The sequence below is a fragment of the Hemitrygon akajei genome, chromosome 16, assembly GCF_048418815.1.
Source record: "Hemitrygon akajei chromosome 16, sHemAka1.3, whole genome shotgun sequence".
Taxonomy (NCBI): domain Eukaryota; kingdom Metazoa; phylum Chordata; class Chondrichthyes; order Myliobatiformes; family Dasyatidae; genus Hemitrygon; species Hemitrygon akajei.
In genome coordinates this window covers 21,735,308-21,754,858 of record NC_133139.1, presented here as the reverse complement: position 1 = coordinate 21,754,858, position 19,551 = coordinate 21,735,308, and the positions used below count along the sequence as shown (strand labels likewise).

General features: G+C 41.1%; 1 protein-coding gene across 4 annotated transcripts in view; it reads right to left on the bottom strand.

Moving 5' to 3' along the window:
- LOC140739813 (spindlin-1-like) overlaps positions 1-19,551 on the bottom strand; it is a 102,311-nt gene that overhangs the window by 66,075 nt on the left and 16,685 nt on the right. Inside the window, exon 2 of one of the 4 annotated variants that reach the window (XM_073068362.1) lies at positions 13,805-13,895. The exons of 2 other annotated variants lie outside the window; for them this stretch is intronic. The gene's annotated coding sequence lies outside the window, so the exon portion shown is untranslated. The remainder of the gene's footprint in view (positions 1-13,804; positions 13,896-19,551) is intronic. One more of the 4 variants, XM_073068363.1, reaches the window with a different exon arrangement.

Sequence of the window (19,551 nt, the reverse complement as noted above, 5' to 3'; positions counted from 1 at the left end):
CAAGTGTGGGAGGCGAGCGAGCGTTCGCTGCTGCTAGAGGAAGGTGTCTGCATATGACACACTCTCTCTCCCTCTCGTCCACTGCTCCCAAAGGAAGGTGGCTGCTTTCAAACTATCTCTCTCTGTTTCAATGCTGTTGGAAGATGGTGCTAGAGTTCTTGGGCAAGGTTTACTCAATGTGATATGTGGACTGGACACTGTATTTCATATTATGATGTGTTTCTAGTTTCTGGTCACTCCGTTTTTGTTGCTACTTTGGGTAGTTTTGAAACGGGGCAGCCTCTGAGCTGATCTGAAATTTGCCTGTACATTCTGTATTTTTTTAAACTCATTTGTTTGTTGCCATTTGCACGATTTGTTTCTTTTTGCATGTGCGGGGGAAGGACAGTGAGTTTGATGTTTTTCTTTGACGAGGTTCCAAGGTTTTCTTTGTTTCGTGGCTGTCTGCAGGGAAGACAAATTTCAGGGTTGAATACTACATACATACTCCGATAATAAATGTAATTTGAACCTTTGATTCTTTATTGACCACCTATGAGAACAAAGTTAGATACCATCTCCCTTACTGATTGTATTGGACTTCAAATGCACACCAAGACAGTTACACAGGCAAGCACGGATGCAGTCATGGACATGCGCCCAGGTAAACATCTGCGCATATGAATGAACACGGGCGCGCGCGCCCGCGCACACACACACACACACACGTTGTATTTTCTTTTTCAGTAGGTCATTAGCTCACACATACAGAGCACTAATGAGAAAGCAAACCATGAAACAAGACGACATGTCTCTGTATGACCTTTTGTGTGCTCAAATCTGCTTTGCATTTCAATGAAGTACCAGTGGAATGGAAAAAAAAAGCCAAATTTATCATCTACAGAAACTTTCTCTAGATTTTGAAAATGACCTTTCAACTGCTAACCACAAATGGGCAGAACAAATGAGAAACAACAACCAGCAAACAAGGGACACAAAAAGAAAATGAAAAATGCTCAGAACACTCAGCAAGTCAGGCAACAACAGGATAGAAGCAATAGAAATGTTTCAAATCAAATCTTTAGTTCAATCTTTTAATGATGCCTGAGTTGCTGAAAATTTCAAAAATTTTCCTGAACATTATGATGTGTCAAACTCCCTCATAAGTAAATGGGTGCTTTTAGAATTATTGTCATTATGTGGGAAAACTTAGCATTCGAATTATTGGACAATGTTGTACTGTCAGAAATGAGGAAGTAAAAAAGAAAAATCTAGATAAACTTGTTTACAGAAAGGTTAAAAGAAACCGCCTTATTTGATTTAGATAATACTTCAGGGAATTCACCGCGGACAGGGTGCTGGCTTATCACCTGAAAGGCAATGCAGACAGGCAGACATACTTCATTGATCCCGAGGGAAACTGGGTTTCGTTACAGCCACACCAACCAAGAATAGTGAAGAAATATAGCAATATAAACCATAAATAATTAAATAATAAGTTAATCATGCCAAGAAGAAGTAAGTCCAGGACCAGCCTATTGAGACAGGGTGTCTGACACTCCGAGTGAGGAGTTGTAAAGTTTGATGGCCACAGGCAAGAATGACTTCCTATGACGCTCAGTGTTACATCTCAGTGGAATGAGTCTCTGGCTGAATATACTCCTGTGCCTAACCAGTACATTATGGAGTGGATGGGAGTCATTGTCCAAGATGGCATGCAACTTGAACAGCATCCTCTTTTCAGACACCACCGTCAGAGAGTCCAGTTCCATTCCCACAACATCAATGGCCTTACGAATAAGTTTGTTGATTCTGTTGGTGTCTGCTACCCTCAGCCTGCTGCCCCAGCACACAACCATAGCACTGGCCACCACAGCCTCGTAGAACATCCTCAGCATCGCCCAGCAGATGTTAAAGGACCTCAGTCTCCTCAGGAAATAGAAACGGCTATGACCCTTCTTCAATCACACATCCTCATGGCTGTGTTCCATCCTCATGGAAGTTGGCATGGCTGGGGCACAATCATTTCTGAAGTTGTGCTTGACCTCAAGGCTTCTGACAATGGTAGAGGAACACTACAGAGAGACCACAGGCAACACCAACTTACAGCATCACAGCCTACTTGTTAAAAGTATAAAATGTTGCTTATTTGAGTAATACTGTAAAGATACTGTTTAAGCACTGTTTTTACAAAATGCATCGCAGGTTATGTGTAAAAGTACGTAAATGGCATATGTCATTATGCCACCATGTCATTTGTACGAACTTTGCTTGAACTAAAAAACAAACACACACAAGTTATCTTCCAGCTCCCTTGCTGCCCTTTCAATTAGTTTTAAAGTTTTGGAGTTACAAAAAACATTGGCGCCAAGACGTTTCAAACAAACCCCAGATGATTACACTGGACAACAAATTTTTTTCTGAAGTGTTGCTTCATCAGAATTTTTTTTTGCTTATGTTAAACCACTTGAAGCTGAACACAAACATAATTTCAGACTCCTTGCATCATGTAGGAATGTGGAGAAGAAATTAACCTTTATTAAATATAATGCATTTGATTACATAATGGTACTGACAGTTTACAATCGTTCAATTAAGCTAAAAATGTTTTGTTGAGTATTTTCATTTGTACACAGTATCTAAGGCTTCTCACTTAAAAGTCCAACAATAATCAGCCAGCACTGATGGATTCCAGTTACCCTAATACCATTTCTTCATGACTGCAACGTCCCGGTGAAATCTTTCACCATACTTGTCAGTAACAGTGCCAAGATTTTCAGGGAAGATATCTAAATGGGAATGAAGAACATGAATCTTTCGTAATACGTTGTGCTTCATGGTTTTGTATGTTTGAAGCAAGTTGTCAACCAGACGCACATAGTTTGTTCCTCTGTAGTTGCCAAGAAAATTTTCAACAATATCCTTGAATGCCTTCCATGTGATTTTCTCCAGTTCCACTAGAAGTTCTTCGAACTGCCTGTCAATTATGACCTGTTTTATTTGTGGACCAGCAAAAAGTTCAAAGTAACATTTATTATCAGAGTACAAGCATGTCACCGCATACAACCCTGGATTTCTTTTGCTGAATGTGCCCACAGGAAAATGTATAAAACAGTAACTGTAAATAGGATCAATGAACAATAAACTGTGCAAATGCAAATATAAATAAATAGCAATAAGGAGAGCATGAAATAGCAAGATAAAGAATCCTTAAAGTGAGATCATTGGTTGTGGGATCACCAGAAATAGAATGAGTGTAGTTATCCCCTTTTGTTCAAGAGCTTGATGGTTGAGGGGTAGTAACTGTTTTGAACCTGGTGGTGCAAGTCCTGAGGCTCCTGTACCTTCTACCTGATGGCAGCAGTGAGAAAAGAGCATGGCCTGGGTGGTGAGGATATCTGAAGATGGATGCTGCTTTTCTACAACAACGTTTCATGTAGATGTGCTCAATGGCTGGGTGGGCTGAATCCATCATCTTTTGTAGGATTTTCTGCTCAAATGCATTGGTGTTCCCATTACCAGGCCATAATGCAGCCAGTCAATACACATTCCACCACAAATCTATAGAATTTTGTCAAAGTTTTTGGTGACATGCTAAACCTCTGCAGACTGCTAAGGAAGTAGAGGTGCTGTTGTGCTTTCTTTACAATTACATTTATATGATGGGTCCCGGACAGGTCCTCTGAGATACTGACACTCAGGAATTTAAAGGTACTGACCCTCTCCACCTCTGCTCCTCAGATGAGTGCTGGCTTAAGGCCCTCGGGTTTCCCTCTCCTGAAGATTGCAGTCAATTCTTTGGTTTTGCTGACATTAAGTGAGACATTGTAGTTATCACACCATTCAGCCAAATTTCAGCCCCTGAATGCTGATTTATCACCATCTTTGATACGGCCCACAACAGTGCTGTCATCAGCGAACTTGAATATGGTGTTGGAGCTGTACTTAGCCACACAGTCATAGTGTTAAGTGAGTAGAGCAAGTAGTGCAAAAAAGCCTTCATTAATCTTGGTATCAGTTATTCTGTGAAACATCTTTCTCAAATATCAAAATCCTTCATGGAAATTTATAGCCTTTCTAAAACCTGTCCTGCCATACAGCATCTGTTCTGCCTAAGCACACTTGGACAAGATAGAAAACATTTCAGCTTATGTTGTGAGCAACATTTTAATTAACTTGAATTATGAATTGAAATAACAAATATAGGCTATTTTTTTAAAAAAATGATGTATCATAGGGAAACTTCATTGTGATTTTCATTATCAGCAGCCCAAAATCCGTATGATACACCCAAATGTATTCAGGAAGCAAAACCTTTGATGCCCAGTGTTACCTACCTGTTGAACTGCTGCAAATTGTTCAAGGTAAAACCAAAGCTCAACGAGAAACGGTCAAGTAAAAAAATGCAAAGCATATTATTTGTATTTATTTTACTTTTTACATCCAAGGGAGTAAAAATCTTTATGTTGCATCTCTATTGCAATGTACAAGCAATAAAGAGGGGAAATGTGGGAGGGTATTGCCCGAAAACTAAGGTTATATATGTAATTGTTTAGCATACACATATGTACAGTCATACACAATCAGATCTATGCACAGTTAGAAATGCAATCAGATCAATGTGTATTGATAAATCTGATGGCCTGGTAAAAGAAGCTGTTCTGGAGCCTGTTGGTGCTGGCCTTAATGCTGCTGTACTGTTTGTAGTAGGAGCTGGAACAGTTTGTGGTTGGCGTGGCTGGAGGCCCTCATAATCCTCCGGGCCCTTTTTATGCACCTGGTGCTATAAATGTCCTGAATTGAGGAAAGTTCACATCCACGGATGCACTGGACTGTTCGCACCACTCTCTGCTGTGCCCTGCGATTGAGGGTAGTACAGTTCCCATACCAGGCGGTGACACTGCCAGTCAGGATGCTCTCGACGATGCCCCTGCAGAAAGACCTGGGGATCTGGGGACTTATGCCGAACTTCTTTAGCCGTCTGAGGCGAAAGGCATTGTTGTGCTTTTTTCACCACACAGCTAGTCCAAGTAAGATCCTCGGTGATGTGTACAGCGAAGAACTTGAAACTACTCACCATCTCAACTACAGTCCCACTGATCTCAATAGGGCCCAGACTGTCTCTGTTCCTCCTGTAATCCATGATCAACTCCTTCGTTTTTTCACCACTGAGGGAGAGGTTTTCTTGGCACCACTGCGTCAGGGCATTGACTTCTCCTCTGTGGGCTGTTTCATCATTGTTGGAAATCTGGCCTATTAACGTCATGTCATCTGCAAATTTGATCAGCAGATTGGAGCTGTGCATGGCAACACAGTCATGGGTGTATAGGGGACAATTTTTTTTCCTTCTGAGCAGCACATTTTCCTCACGAAAGGAAAGACAATTGTGTTTTTTTTAAAAAGGCAGAAAATGGAAGAATTCACGTATTCACAAACAGTGAGTTTTAGGTGATAATAATAATTTTTAAAAAACAGCAGAGATGACTGGCTGAATCAGAATGACAGGTGATTTGATTACACATCGAATAACTGGATATAGTTTATGGAATGAATTAAACAGCATTTTTTTTTAAAGCCTCCTTGGTCAGTCCCCGCTTGGAGTACTGTGTTCAGTTCTGGTCACCTCGCTACAGGAAGGATGTGGATACTATTGAGAGAGTGCAGAGGAGATTTACAAGGATGTTGCCTGGATTGGAGGGTGTACCTTACGAGAATAGGTTGAGTGAACTTGGCCTTTTCTTCTTGGAGTGATGGAGGATGAGAGGTGACCTGATAGAGTGTATAAGATGATGAGGGGCACTGCTTGTGTGGATAGCCAGAAGCTTTTTCCCAGGACTGAAATGGCTAACATGGTGGGGCATAGTTTTAAACTGCTTGGAAATAGGTACCGAGGGGATGTCGGGGATAAGTTTTTCCACACAGAGAGCAGTGAGTGCGTGGAATGCACTGGGAGCGGATACACTAGGGTCTTTTAAAAGCCTCTTAGATAGGTACACAGAGCTTAGAAAAACAGAGGGCTATGTGCTTGGGAAATTCTAAGCAGTTTTACCTGTTCCAACCAAACCAGCTGAAACGAGCTTCGCAGATACCAAGGAAGTAATGCAGGAACATTTAGAACCGAAACCACTGTTAATTGCAGAACACTTTATAGGTTTCATAAGCAGAATCAAAAGGCAGAAGAGTCCTTTGCAGCTTATTTGCTGAATTTAAGAGACTGTCTGAGCATTGTCAATTCAGTGATGGGCTTAATGATGCACTGAAAGATCATTTAGTTTGTGGATTCTTACAAGAAAATATTCTAAAATGGCTGAAAAACTGTAGCTCAGCTTATTTAAAAGGCAGCTGAAATAGCTGTATCAATGGAAACAGACACAATTGAGATACAGTCAGCAATGAAAGTGAGCATGAGCAAAGTTGCAATGTCTAAACAGGAATTGGCCTGGCCGAACAAATTGTGTTATTGTTGTGGCAGGAGCTCACATACACCAGACCAATGCACGTTTAAAGGCAAAACTTGCAAAAAATTGCAACAAAGTAGGACAGATACAAAGAGCGTATCAGGTAGACAAAACTAAATGGTCTGCACAGGCAAGATAAAGGTAAAAAGTCAAGTTGCAATTTCAAAAAGAGCACTAATCAGTTTGCTGTTGATGAAAAGTCTGATAATGATAAGAGTGACACAGCACTGGGTAGCCTCGAGATTTACAATGTGAAACCTAACAATAGACAAACAATATGGCTTACACCAGAAGTGAATGGCAAATTAATTAATATGGAATTGGACACTGGCTCAGCTGTTTCAGTTATTCAACACAAAATTAGTTTGAATGGCATTTCAAAGATATGGAACTGAAGCCTGCAGATAGTCAACAAAGAAATTACACTGGAGAAAAGGTAACTCCTGTGGGAATGGCATTTGTAGCAGTGAAATACAACCAACAAGCCACATTCGGTTTGTATGTGGTAAAAACATGAAGGACAAGGACAACAACAACTTAATTGGAGATCCATCTACCACTTACATGTCACATACCCTGCAAGAGTCAAATGGAAGTGAATGGTACTAGATGAGGCCACGGTAGTGTTCAAGGATGGCACTGGAAAACTCAAACATATCAAGGGCAAATAGTGTTACATGAAATTGCCACACCCAAGTTTTACAAAGCCTATCCGGTTCCTTATAACACCTGAGATAAAGCAGTCAGTACGCTAGATTGCAAGCAAGCTGAAGGTTGGGTATAGTCCATACGCAATGCCAGTAGTCGCAGTAGCCTAGAAGAATGGGTCTGTCAAGACCTATGGTGATTTTAAGGTCATCATCAACCCCATACTGTAAGTAGATCAGTACCCTCTGCCAAAGATAAAGGATATTTTTACAAACCTTTCTGGAGGAAAAAGCCTTCAGCAAAATGGACTTAGCTGAAGTCTACCTGCAGATGGAGATGAAAGAAGAGCCCAAAGTACCTCACAACATGAACTCTCACAAAGGGTTTTATCGCTATAATAAGCTTCCTTTTGGAGTAGTATCTGCGCCGGCACTCTGGCAGAAAGCTATGAACCAAGTGCTGTGAGACTGTCCAAGCACTCAGTGTTACCTGCATGACATCACAGTAATCAGTAAAGCTGCGAAGGAACATCTCCAAAACATCAAGACAGTGTTCAAAAGATTAGAAGATTATTGGCTCAGAGCACAATGCAAAAAGTGTGAATTCTTTAAACCAACTATCATTTACTGTGAACAAGAATTACACAATTGTCCTGAGAAAATTCAAGCAGCAGTGGATGCCCCAAGGCCAAAAGACACAGTTGTCTTCCTTCTTAGGATCTGTCAATTACAGTAACAGGTTCTTGCCAAACCTGGCTACTGTGCTCCACCCTTTGAACACTTTACTACAGATCAGGAAGAAATGGCATTGGACTAAGCAGTGTGAGGTGGCTTTCAAAAACGTAGTATGATCCCACTCATTATGATCCACATCATTCAGTGAAGCTTGTCTGCGTAGCCTTGCCTAAAGGTACAGGCGCAGTCATGTCACGTTAGGAATGACAGAAATGAACGCCCCACAGCCTTTGCGTTGCGTTCCCTTACTGTTGCAGGGAAAAATTACGCACCGATTGACAAAGAGGCCTGGGGTCTGGTTTGAGGTGTTGAACATTTCAACCCCAGTACTTGTATAGGAGAGAATTTACCCCTACTACTGATCATCAACCACTAGTGTCCATTTTCAATCCACAGAAGGGTATTCAATGAACAGCAATTGCAAGATTGAATTCAAGAGGACAACTAAACATGGAAATACTAATAAATTGTTCTGTTTATGATTGGAAAAGGAAATACCTGAAAACTTTATAAAAGAGGACACTCATCTGGATATATTCTCCCGAACGCAAATTGAAAGTTTCCGTATTATGGCAGAGGTGATCGAAAGGGAAAGCAGAAAAGAACCCACATTGTCTCAGGTCTACAAGGCAATTGAAAATGGCTGGAATGTACAGCATAAATCCCAGTTTCCCAATTTTTACCAACACTAGGGTGAAGTTGCCCTTGATAGGGCTTGCCTTATGTGGTGATTGAGAATTGTGCAATCTAAGCTGAATGTTAATGTTGAAGGTGTTGTCTCGGAAAGATCAGATCGAGCAGCTTGCCATGAGGCCTCAGATCTTGAGAATGTTTCACAGCCACAAATCTCAACCACCAAGCAAAGAGACCTCCCTTGTCAGAAAAGACTTAATCATTTATGCCAATAAATAAGATTATAGCCAACCTTTTACATCAATGTCATTTACTTGCTCTAATCCCATAACTATTGATTCCCTTAATCCTTAATTTCCAATAATTTATTGATCTTTGGCACAAAATCCCATTCCTCTGTGCAAGCTTACTGCATTTCTGTTTCATACAATTCAACGATAGCTACACTTCAAAAAAAACATGTGCAGTACAGGTCTTGCCCAGCTTATGAATGCCCGATCCAAGTACAACCCATACACACGAACAAGTCTTTCTTTGCTTTCTCTGGCAGGGCATCAGGCATCTTCTGCTGTGTGGGAACTCAATTCATGACTGTGTTTCTTGTGAACTGTTCAGCTTATGAACAGATTACAGGAACAGAACTCTGCTGTAGCCTGGGAAGGCACTGGACTTTCAGCGTAGAAAAATACTCAAAACATTGTATTTAAGCAATATTAACTAAAACTTCAATGCCGAGTCACATCAGCAAAGTCTTGGCCGGAGGTCAATTAAGCACAGGAAAGAGAGGCAGAGCAAGTCAATGATGGACATCCTGAGATCAGATAGCTCAGCAGAGGTTCTCTTGGTTAATGGTGGAGGTCCATGACATAAAAAAGGTTGGAAACCCCTGAGCTACAGGGAGGCCCTATGGTGCAATGATCAAACCAAGAGGTGAGCAATCCACTGTCAGAGGAACACAGAAGTGCTGAGGTCATAAAAGACAGATGTTAGATAGACTTTGTTTTTGAAAAAGGAAGTTCCCTTCCACAAGCTAAAAAATTTAAATTACTGTGTTTAGAAGGTTTTACAAAACTGGACCTTCTTCTCATGAGCAGAAAGTGCTTTGGTAAAGCCTAAACAGGAACAGACAGTGCTCCACTGACAAATTCAACATTTTTGTAGGAACATAACAACCCAAAACATAACAACCCAGGTATGCCATTCAATCCTTGTGCTCGCTCCACCCTTCAATAGAATCATGGCTGAGATTTGCTTTACCACAGTGCCACTTTCTTGTACAAACCCCAAATTCCTTGATTCCAATAATATCAAAAAGATCAGTCAACTTTTCTTGAACATAATTGGGCCATTCATTGTACCCATGAAGACTGATGCAATTGGTTCCATGACCTTTCACCATCCCTGTGAGTCCATCTCCGAAATTTGTTGACTCAGTGGTCTTTGCCTCTACCAAAACCCTCTGCGGAATGTACACAAGACTTAAGGAGCTTAAACAAAAATATGTGTGTGCATTTGAAGGTTCTTCACAAGCAGCCTCTGGAAATTTTATAAACTTGATTGCAGTCCAGTCAGCAGCATGAAACAACTGTCAAATGGGTAGCAGTCTTAAAGTAACAAAAATTTCTCATATCCAATATATCCCACAAAATATTATCTTTTGAAGATCTTTTTGGACTTGCTTCCATCTTTCTTCCTAGCTGTTTTCTTGCATCTAATTTAAATCTGTCGCTTCTGGTTACAAAACGTACAACCCACAAGACTCCAATATGAGTGGAAACAGCTCCTTCCATAAACATTTTCAAAACCCGTCACAGTTCCAACTCTTCCATTAATACTTAGCTTTAAGTGCAGATTTGTCATATGCTTTTGTGATATCATTCTGGGGGAATGTTGTCTCATTTTTTAACTGCATTGCATTTGTGGTTTCTAAATGACAATAAACTGAATCTGAATACTGTACATGCAATGGATTGACTGACAAATTCAATGTCATATAAATTAGTGATAATAAGCATGATCAGTAAAATCAATCCAAAACATGAAAGATCAGTGGAACAGATAGGTGTTTCATGGGTAAATAGATTTTAAAAAACAGGTACACAGAGCAAAAGATTTCAAAGTAGTAGCAAAAATATGAAAAGAGCCTGTTTTCTGACAATGTCTGAGTAACTTACTGCACTGCTGAACTCAACTTAGCTGCAAGGCACAGGCACAAGTATCCTCCCCAGTCACATCCAATAGAAAATGAAGCAGGGCTGAAAGCCTCTGCAACGCTGCCAGGTATTCCCCGGTCAGTACGCAACCCTGACCATTGTGAAATACAAACACATAAATACATAAATACTTCCTTCAAGCTATTGTTTCAGACTTCTTCAAGCATAATTCTCCTATAAACTGCCAATAAACTGGCTCCATGTTTTTTGGACCTCTCCTCTTGGGAGAAACAACCCAACACTTGCATTAGATTAAACACACATACTTCCTTCAAATTCTACCCTCTCAAAGCAAAATGGCTGAATAATTTCTCTTTCTCAAGTTCAAAAACCCTTATTCAGGACAGGCAAGATTATATCAGGGAACATGGTTCACTGGCATACAGGCTGGAGTCAGTAATCATTTGGCGGATGACAAGCCATATTGTGGTCGAATGCAGATTTCTGTGGCATCATGGACTCAGGGCCTTAAGCCTTGGTGTTGCCTTTATGCAGCCGCCAGAAGAGAGGCATCGGAGCCCGTGTGCTTCACTGGGGGCGGTCTGGCGCAGTGTCCAAACAAGAGTCGATGCTGCCCCCAGTACTCGGTCGGTAGAACTCAAGTTATATTGTGGTCAATTGAAGATTTCTGTGGCATTCATAAACTAAAGGTCTAGACTACTTTTTTGGCATGGCTGTATCTTACTGATATCTTGCATGTGCTTGCTATCTTGTATGTGGTATGTGCTGAGTGTGAATGTTGGTTCTGTGTTTTACACCTTGACCCTGGAGTAATGCTGTCTCATTTGACTGTATTCGTGGGTCTTAATGTATGATTGAATGACAATTAAACTTGAATTGAATTGAAATGCTCAAGTGGCAAAGGAGCAGCTAGTTAATGATTTTTCTTGGAAAAATGTTAGTAGCTAGGAGAGTCACCATGAAGACACAGAGAGAAGAAAGGGAGAAGGGACACTGGCTTTATATGAGGCAGTTTAAAGTAATTCATTTATGTTGGAATTTGCTGCAGAATAATAGGCTGAAATTAATTTCATCTTTGTTCTGGATACCAAAGCACAACCCAAAACCAAAATTATGTTGGCATTCAGTTGATTCCAGCAGGAAAGACGAACATTGTTTCAACAACAAATTCCTTGGTTAGCCATTACATTGCTGTTTATGGGATCTTGCTGCATTTCCTCCAAAAGTAACCACAATTCAAAGTAATTTATTGGATTCAAGACACTTGGAAACACCTTAGATTATAAAAGTTGATATATAATTTAGGTGGCGTTTTGGCAAAGCTTATGAGGGATCCAAACTGAACACTATTTATTCAAGGAAGGAGTGTTACTTACAGTGCCTGCATTTACTGGCCATCCCTCAATGGCTACAAATGAACTGGCTTTATGGTTCTCTGTAGATACTCCAAGTATTTCAAAGAGCAGAAATATAGAACACCTGCACCAGAGGGTGGCCATTCAACCTATCATCTCAAAGGTTCATTTAATAACAGAGAATGTATACAGTATACAACCTGAAATTCGTACTCTTCAGACATCCCTGAAACAAGAAACTCCATAAGTAATGAAAACGTCGAAGCCCCCTTCCCCATACAAGCATTAGCAAAAGCATCAACACCGCCTCACTCATGCCAGCATAAGCACTGACCCCATCACGCAGGCAACATCAGAAGCCCCCCAAAGAGACCTTGATCCAGCGTCCGTCAAAGCTATAGTCCCTTACCCAGCACTTTGGTATCACAGGCAGGCTCCTTCGCTCTTCCGAGGGAGAGAGAGGTCACTGCTACAACGAGAGCGGAGACCAGCAACTCACTGTTCCAATGTTAGAATTGTCTGCATCGATTCTCCAAAATCGCCTCGAGACTCTCACTCTCCATTAATGTCAATTGAAAATAAACAATGCAGTCTATTTCCATGTCCTAGCATTTGATCCACAGCCCCACGTCACAGCTCTTCACGTGCACATCCAAACTGAATGATGGGAGGTTTCAGCCTTCCACTTGTTGAGGCTCCAAAGTTTAAAATTCAAAGTACATTTTAATATCAAAGTATGTATATATTATACAACCTTGAGATTCGTCTGCTTCCAGGCAGCCACAGAACAACAAACCCGAAAGAAGCCAATTAAAAAAAAGACCAATGCCCAATGCACAGAGAAAAAAACCAAATCAAATCATGTAAACAATAAAGCAAGTATGAGCATTCAAAACAAAACTGAGTCAATAAACCAAAGCCGGGAGCAGCCTGAGTAGGCCCTTACTCTCAGCGTCAGCCCACCGCACAGAGGCAAGCCGCCACGAAGCTTGCAGACACTAAGCCCGGTGCAGCCGAGAATAACACAGGCTCACCGCTGGGAAATGTGGAGAAAAACATCATGGAGCAGAACCAGCTCCACCCTCACCTCCAGTTCTGACACCTTGCCTTTTCAGTCCATCTGGCCTAGCATTTATATTGTCCAAGCGTCATGTTGTTCCCCCAAACTTGAGCCCGGGCCTCACTGCAGCGACATGTTCTAGGTCTTGTCCATCCTGAACTCAACCTTTTCAAATCGGCGCAGTGCTTAGCTAGATCAAACCTCGCTCCCAGTTTAGGTGGATGGGCTCCAAAACAGCTCCACTTCAGTTTTTCTCCACTCCGCTCGCTCCAGCTATGTCTCCGATTCCAACTCTGACTCTGAATCCATCTTCTCCTGGAACACACCTCAACCGCGCTCTGGCTTTGTCTCACACACACACGGAACAACCCTTGAATCAGCCTCACCTTCGCTTGTCTCTTCCTAGTGTGTGGTGATTGTTTACTGCAATTTTTCATATACGAGGTGTTATTAACAGAGTATTTAGTTGAATTTCTTGCTTAGAGGACCACCAGTAAGAAGTCACCCACGTTCACTAGTGCCATCTTAAACCGGACCACTCATTGATTTTATTTTTCCCTTGTGTGCCTTCTAATCCTTCTAACAATTTAAATTTGATTTTTGATTACTCTGGTAGGAAAACAAATCCTTCCTATTTACTCTGTCTATTTGATAATTTGATTTCATCTCAATTAAATCTTCCCTCTGTCTCCCGCATTTCAAAGAAAAAATAACCAGCCTAGTTAGCTTCTTACATACAGCTATAGTCCTGGCAACATCCTACCAAGTTTCCTTTCAATTCTCTCCAGTGCAATCTCAACTTTTCTGCAAGAACAACAGTATGTGATGGACATACTCAGCGGGGCAAGAAGCATCTGTGGAAATATAAACAGAATTAATATTTCAGATTGATTAACCAGTAAAAGTTTATATCTGATAGCAAGCTTTTTTTTTAATGTCTAATGAAAAGTATTTGACCCAAAATATTAATTTACTTTTAACTCTCTGCAGTGGGTGCCTGACCAGCTCTCTATCGTCATGTTTCTGTTCTTCTTCCAGATTTTGACGTAATCATACCTGCAACATGGCATCCCATACTGTATGTAGGACTGCATGCAGTCAGTACTCAAGCATTGTATGGATCTCCCACACAGCCACCAGAATGCTATATTCCACAACTCAGCCAATAAAAGGGAGAAAGGGAGAGTCCTGCAAGTCATTGCGACCATATCATACTACCTTCAATAACTTTTGATAAATACTGTACTCTGAGGACCTTCTGCTATTTCACACCTCTCAGCATCCTTTCTCTGTTTAAATCACTTTGCCTAACTACATACAGACTCCTCTCAATTCAATTCCAATTGCCACTTTTCTGCATCTCCCTGCAATCTAAAGCTTTCCTCCTTGCCAATGTATGAATTATCTGCAGACATCTCTAAATTACAGAAACAGAGTCTTGAGACCTTTGGAATTCCACTGTGAACACGAACCCAGTCACTAAAATGGCAGTCAACCATTAACCCTTTGTTTGCTGCCACGGAACCAATTTTTCATCCAATTTGCCAGGCTCTTTTGGATCCAATAGTCTTTTACCTTTTTTGACCAGCCTGCCTTGTCTATAAATAACTAGGCATTAAATTACAGTGGATTGGGAAAACATCAGGACCTGTACATTTAGGTCCGATTAAGCAGCTGCACTAATTAGCCGGTTTCATAGAGATAGTTAAAAAGACATAAAAAAGACAAACTGAGTAAGAAATTATGTATTTCAACAAAATACAGAACAAATTAGAATGCTATCAATAATACCATAGTACTATAAAACTGTGTATTAGCCCCAATACTTATTGACAGAGGATTTCATCCGTGTCACATTGTAAATGAACAAAATCAATGCAGACACCTAGTGCAGATAATGGACTGCCTTCATACAATGCTATCAACGACTGCATCCTCCAAATCTTCATTTTCATTGTAACATTCAAGATGATAGTCAAACCTTCAGTTTCTTCATTGTTCCTAACTTGCCGAAGTAGTGAAATGGTTTCATATTCACTCTTGGCCGTTTCTGGCATCTCCAAGCCTGAATGGTTGAAGCTGCAAGTGAGCAAAACAGTTCTGAATTGTCCTGCTGCTTCTCTCTCTGTGACAAAAATTGCTGCTTCTTGAACACATGCAACTGACGCCATTTAAAAACTGTTTGCTCGAAGGATGGTGTAGTGTCTTAATGGACATAGCGCTGCTGACGACTAACGCGAGTTTTTAACTGGTAACAGCTTCCTGCCCCAATAAAGTGGTATAGCATCCAAAACATAGGGAATTCTGGATATATTGATTCATTTTTGTTCCCAAATAAGCAGCTGCCTCGATTAACTGTTGGCCCAATTAACCAGAATTCACAAAATCTGGTAACAACTGCAATGTCATACTGCCTTAATGCTGTCTATTCAGTGACTCCAATAAAAATAATGATACACTCTTGCAGACTCTATATTACTTTGGCAAAATCAGTGTCCCATCACTTTTTGTCCTTCACTTCCCTTGTCTTAGCAAGGTTCCTACAACAGATCAGGAGTCACTCACACACTGTCTCCTTATAACTCAATTTCTCTTGCAGCCCTCACCACCAAACCCTCTTCAGCTTCCTTTCCAGTTACTCACAGAATGTGCACATAATTGGTATTGGAAAGGAAATGTTCCATTAACAAATAGCAAGAGTCTCAGCAGAATGATTCTCACAAATCCCACTGACATCTGAAGCAAAGCACATCATTTTGCTGAGTCTCTTGCTACTTGTTAATGAAACATTTCCTTTCCAATACATAAATCGCGGAGCTGTAATCAAACGGTGTAGATTTGATGGGCTGAATGGCCTAAAGGTCTAAAAGCACCAAAACAAGAAAACCATTTCTGCCCAAACTTTGATGTGTGCTGCTCAACACTATGGGCTGGCTGCTGATAGTACAGCTACCATTAACCATGGTGGTCACTGGATAGTAAGTTGCACCAAGACTACTATATGGTATTGTATAGCGTTTTACATAGGCTCTCATTGTGAGCCAGATGTAGTGAAAATGACTGAATACTGCATAAAAGTTCCATTTTATGATACTAAAATTTCTCTTGATAAATGCAAAAATTGTAATCTCTATGCCATCAGTGAGTTGTAATGATGATACACACCATCATATACAGAGAAAATCAAATCAAACCTATCCCTCACCGTCCCTAGAAAACAGTGAAGAACCAGTCAAGAATCCATATGGCATCGTTTCCAGTGTTTCAATTTTGCAGAAATATATTTAAAAATGTAATTTTTTAATACCTGGAACCATTCAATATGACCTCTAACCATGGAGAAATAAACAGCTACAAGAACATCCCATCTGGTAACTCATTTTGAATAAAACTTTATATTTTCAAGTACCCCAGAACCTTTAAAGCCTGACTTATACCTTACTACCTGATGGGACCAAAGATATGGATCTGGCCAGGTGCCTGGCTTTATGCCATCACTGGTTTAACCCTTAAATGCAGGTAACTAGGAGTTAAACCGGTGACGGCATAAAAGCAATTCATTCTGTTGTTTTTTCAACATTCCTGACACATTGATGTTGCTAGCAAGGTCAAGGTCAACATTTAACATGCATTTCTGAATATTTGATAAGAAGATGTTGCTGATCAGCTGTAATCACATTGTACAGGTACTCTCATGCTGCCTTAAGGTAAAGCATTCCAGTATTTAGACCCAATGATGTACATCAAAGTTCAGACAACATAGAAGACATTGGTCACATGTTCGGAAGGTGTTGTTGAAGAAGCCTTTGGTGAACTTTATAGATGGAATACACTGCAGCCACAATAATCTGGAGTTGGAGGAAGTAAATGGTTACGGTGTGATGAGATGTGAATAACATGGACTGTATTGTCCTGGATACTGTCAAGCTGGCGCTTTTTTGCAGCTGAATTCATTGAGGGCCAGTCAACAATAATCTATCACACTCCTTCTGGCATTAATTTTTCTGGCGTATGTTGACCTAATCAGTTACTCAGCCTTTGGCTAGACTTTCAATTCTCACTGCCTTTACAAAAGAAATGGGGGGAAAACACTTCAATCATTTCCGCTGTCTCTGCTGTATTGATACAAATTCATTAAACTCAAGTTAATAAGCTTCAATACTATGCCAACGCAATTCTTCTGTGCCAACCACCTTAAACTAATTCTACCAATGACACATCTCTGCCAGCTAAGCTTCACTCTTACTTTCATGCAGACATAATTCAATTCCACCACTCATGTGCGCTTTTAAACATCACATATGCATTTGCTTTGGCTCAGAAGCTAATGCTCCTGCCTGAGTCATTTCAGCTTCAGAGACTTGGAGGCCCTAAATCCAGTAGTATTGATGGAATCTCTGGAATGAAATATTAACCAGGACTTCATCTTCCTTCTTCCATGGATGTCAAAGATCCTAAGGCAATACCAGAGGAACAGAGTGTGAAACCGTACTGGCATCCTAATGAATGTTTATTCCTCAAAAGATTTTCTGATCGTTATCACACCAAGGTTTATGGGAATTTGTTTTGCTCCAAATGTTTAATCTATGATAGTGAATATGCCTCCGAAACATAGAGAACATAGAAGAGTGCAACATACTACAAGCCCTGTGGCTCACAATGTTGTGCCAAACTTTTAAAACTACTCCAAGTTCAATTTAACCCTTCCCTCCCATATAGTCCTCCAATTTTCTTTCATCCCTGTGCCTAAGTCTCTTAAAGCCTCTAACATATCCGTGTCTACCACCACCTCAGTATTTCATTCCTTGTGCTATCATAATAACATAATCAGATTGATATAATTTTTGGAAACCTCACAGATATAAAAAGCACCATACAGATGTTAAGTCTCCCTTTTCTCTTTCATCAAGTAACAACACTGAATGTACAGGCACGGGGCTGATGAAGTACTATATAGCAGTTATTCTGAGGTTATTTAATAAAGATAGTAAAGTCTTCGACACAATCATGTTATTCGTTTGTTATGTGCCATGTTGTATGACGTGAGCGATCGCGGTCTTTCCAGGACCATGATTGTTCATGGCATATTTTTCTGCAGAAGTGGTTTGTCATTGGCTTCTTCTGGGCAGTGTCTTTACAAGATGGGTGACACCAGACATCATCAATACTCTTCAGAGATTGTCTGCCTGTCGCGTAACCAGGACTTGTGATATACGACCACCCACCAACTGCTCCCATGGCTTCATGTGACCCTGAACAGGGGGCTAAGCAGGTGCCACACCTTGCCAAAGTGTGACCTCCTGCAGGCTAGCAGAGGGGGAGGAGTGTCCTACACCTCCTTTGGTAGAGTTGTATCTCCACCCTACTACCATGGTTATATCATTGCAATTCAAAAAAGTAGACGTGACAGAAAGAAATGGTGTGAATAGGACAGAGGTGAACTTTGTCGGTAATAGCTTCTTACGTTTGCCAATTTCAGATGGAGAGAAAGGAGAGAAGACTTTACTGAAAAGGTTGAAGGGACACGATTGCAACCCAGTAATCGAACTGACAGATTCAAATTCAGATTTGTCACATATACATTGTAACATACAGTGAAATGTGCCATCCGCATTAACAACCAACACACCCAAGGGTGTTCTGGGGTGGCAGGTCACAAGTGCCACCACATATTCTGGTGCCCACAATGTTCAGCAAAACAACACCAACAGCAGCAACAGCAGCAAAAACAAACCCTTCCCACCCACCCATTCACACACTACAGATAGGTCTGCAACCCCGGTACAGGCAATCTCCAGACTCTGACATCGAGTCTGCAACCACCAGTCCCTAGCTCAGACTAGCAGACAACGAGCCTCTGACGCAATGGCAAGCTGACCCAGGGCTTCGCCTCTGGACTCACCAACTTTAGTCTTTGAACTTTGGGCTTCTACCTCCAGACTCACCGAACTCCAGACTTTGACCTCTGGTGATCACTGGGTATAGACCACAGGACTTGCCAATCATGGATTTGACCTTCGAGCCACAACTTCTGGACTCACACACACCTCCAATTCCAGTGACCCTAGGGGGTCACCGGCCTACATAACTCCCTCCCTCACTGTATAGACCTCAGGCCAGGAGAATCACTCAACTGATACCAACCAAAGCCTGGGATCACAGAGTGATCCGACCTGGATTTCAAACACCAGCTCCTGCTCCTTCAGAGAGGTTGCTTTGGGACTACATGAAGATGATCAAACCTGCACAAGGGGCCATACAGAGGTGCACAGAACATACAACACTGTTCGGCAAAGTACATACACTGGTGCTCTGATCAGGTACAGACTACACACTTGCTCTTTGCATAGTGTTACCAAGTCCATATTGTTCAAATACCATCTATAAATTTGCATACGATACAACCATTGTTGGCAGAATCTCAGATGGTGACGAGAGGCCATACAGGAGTGAGACCTACCAGCCAGTTGAGTGGTGTCATAGCAACAACCTTGCACTCAACGTCAGTAA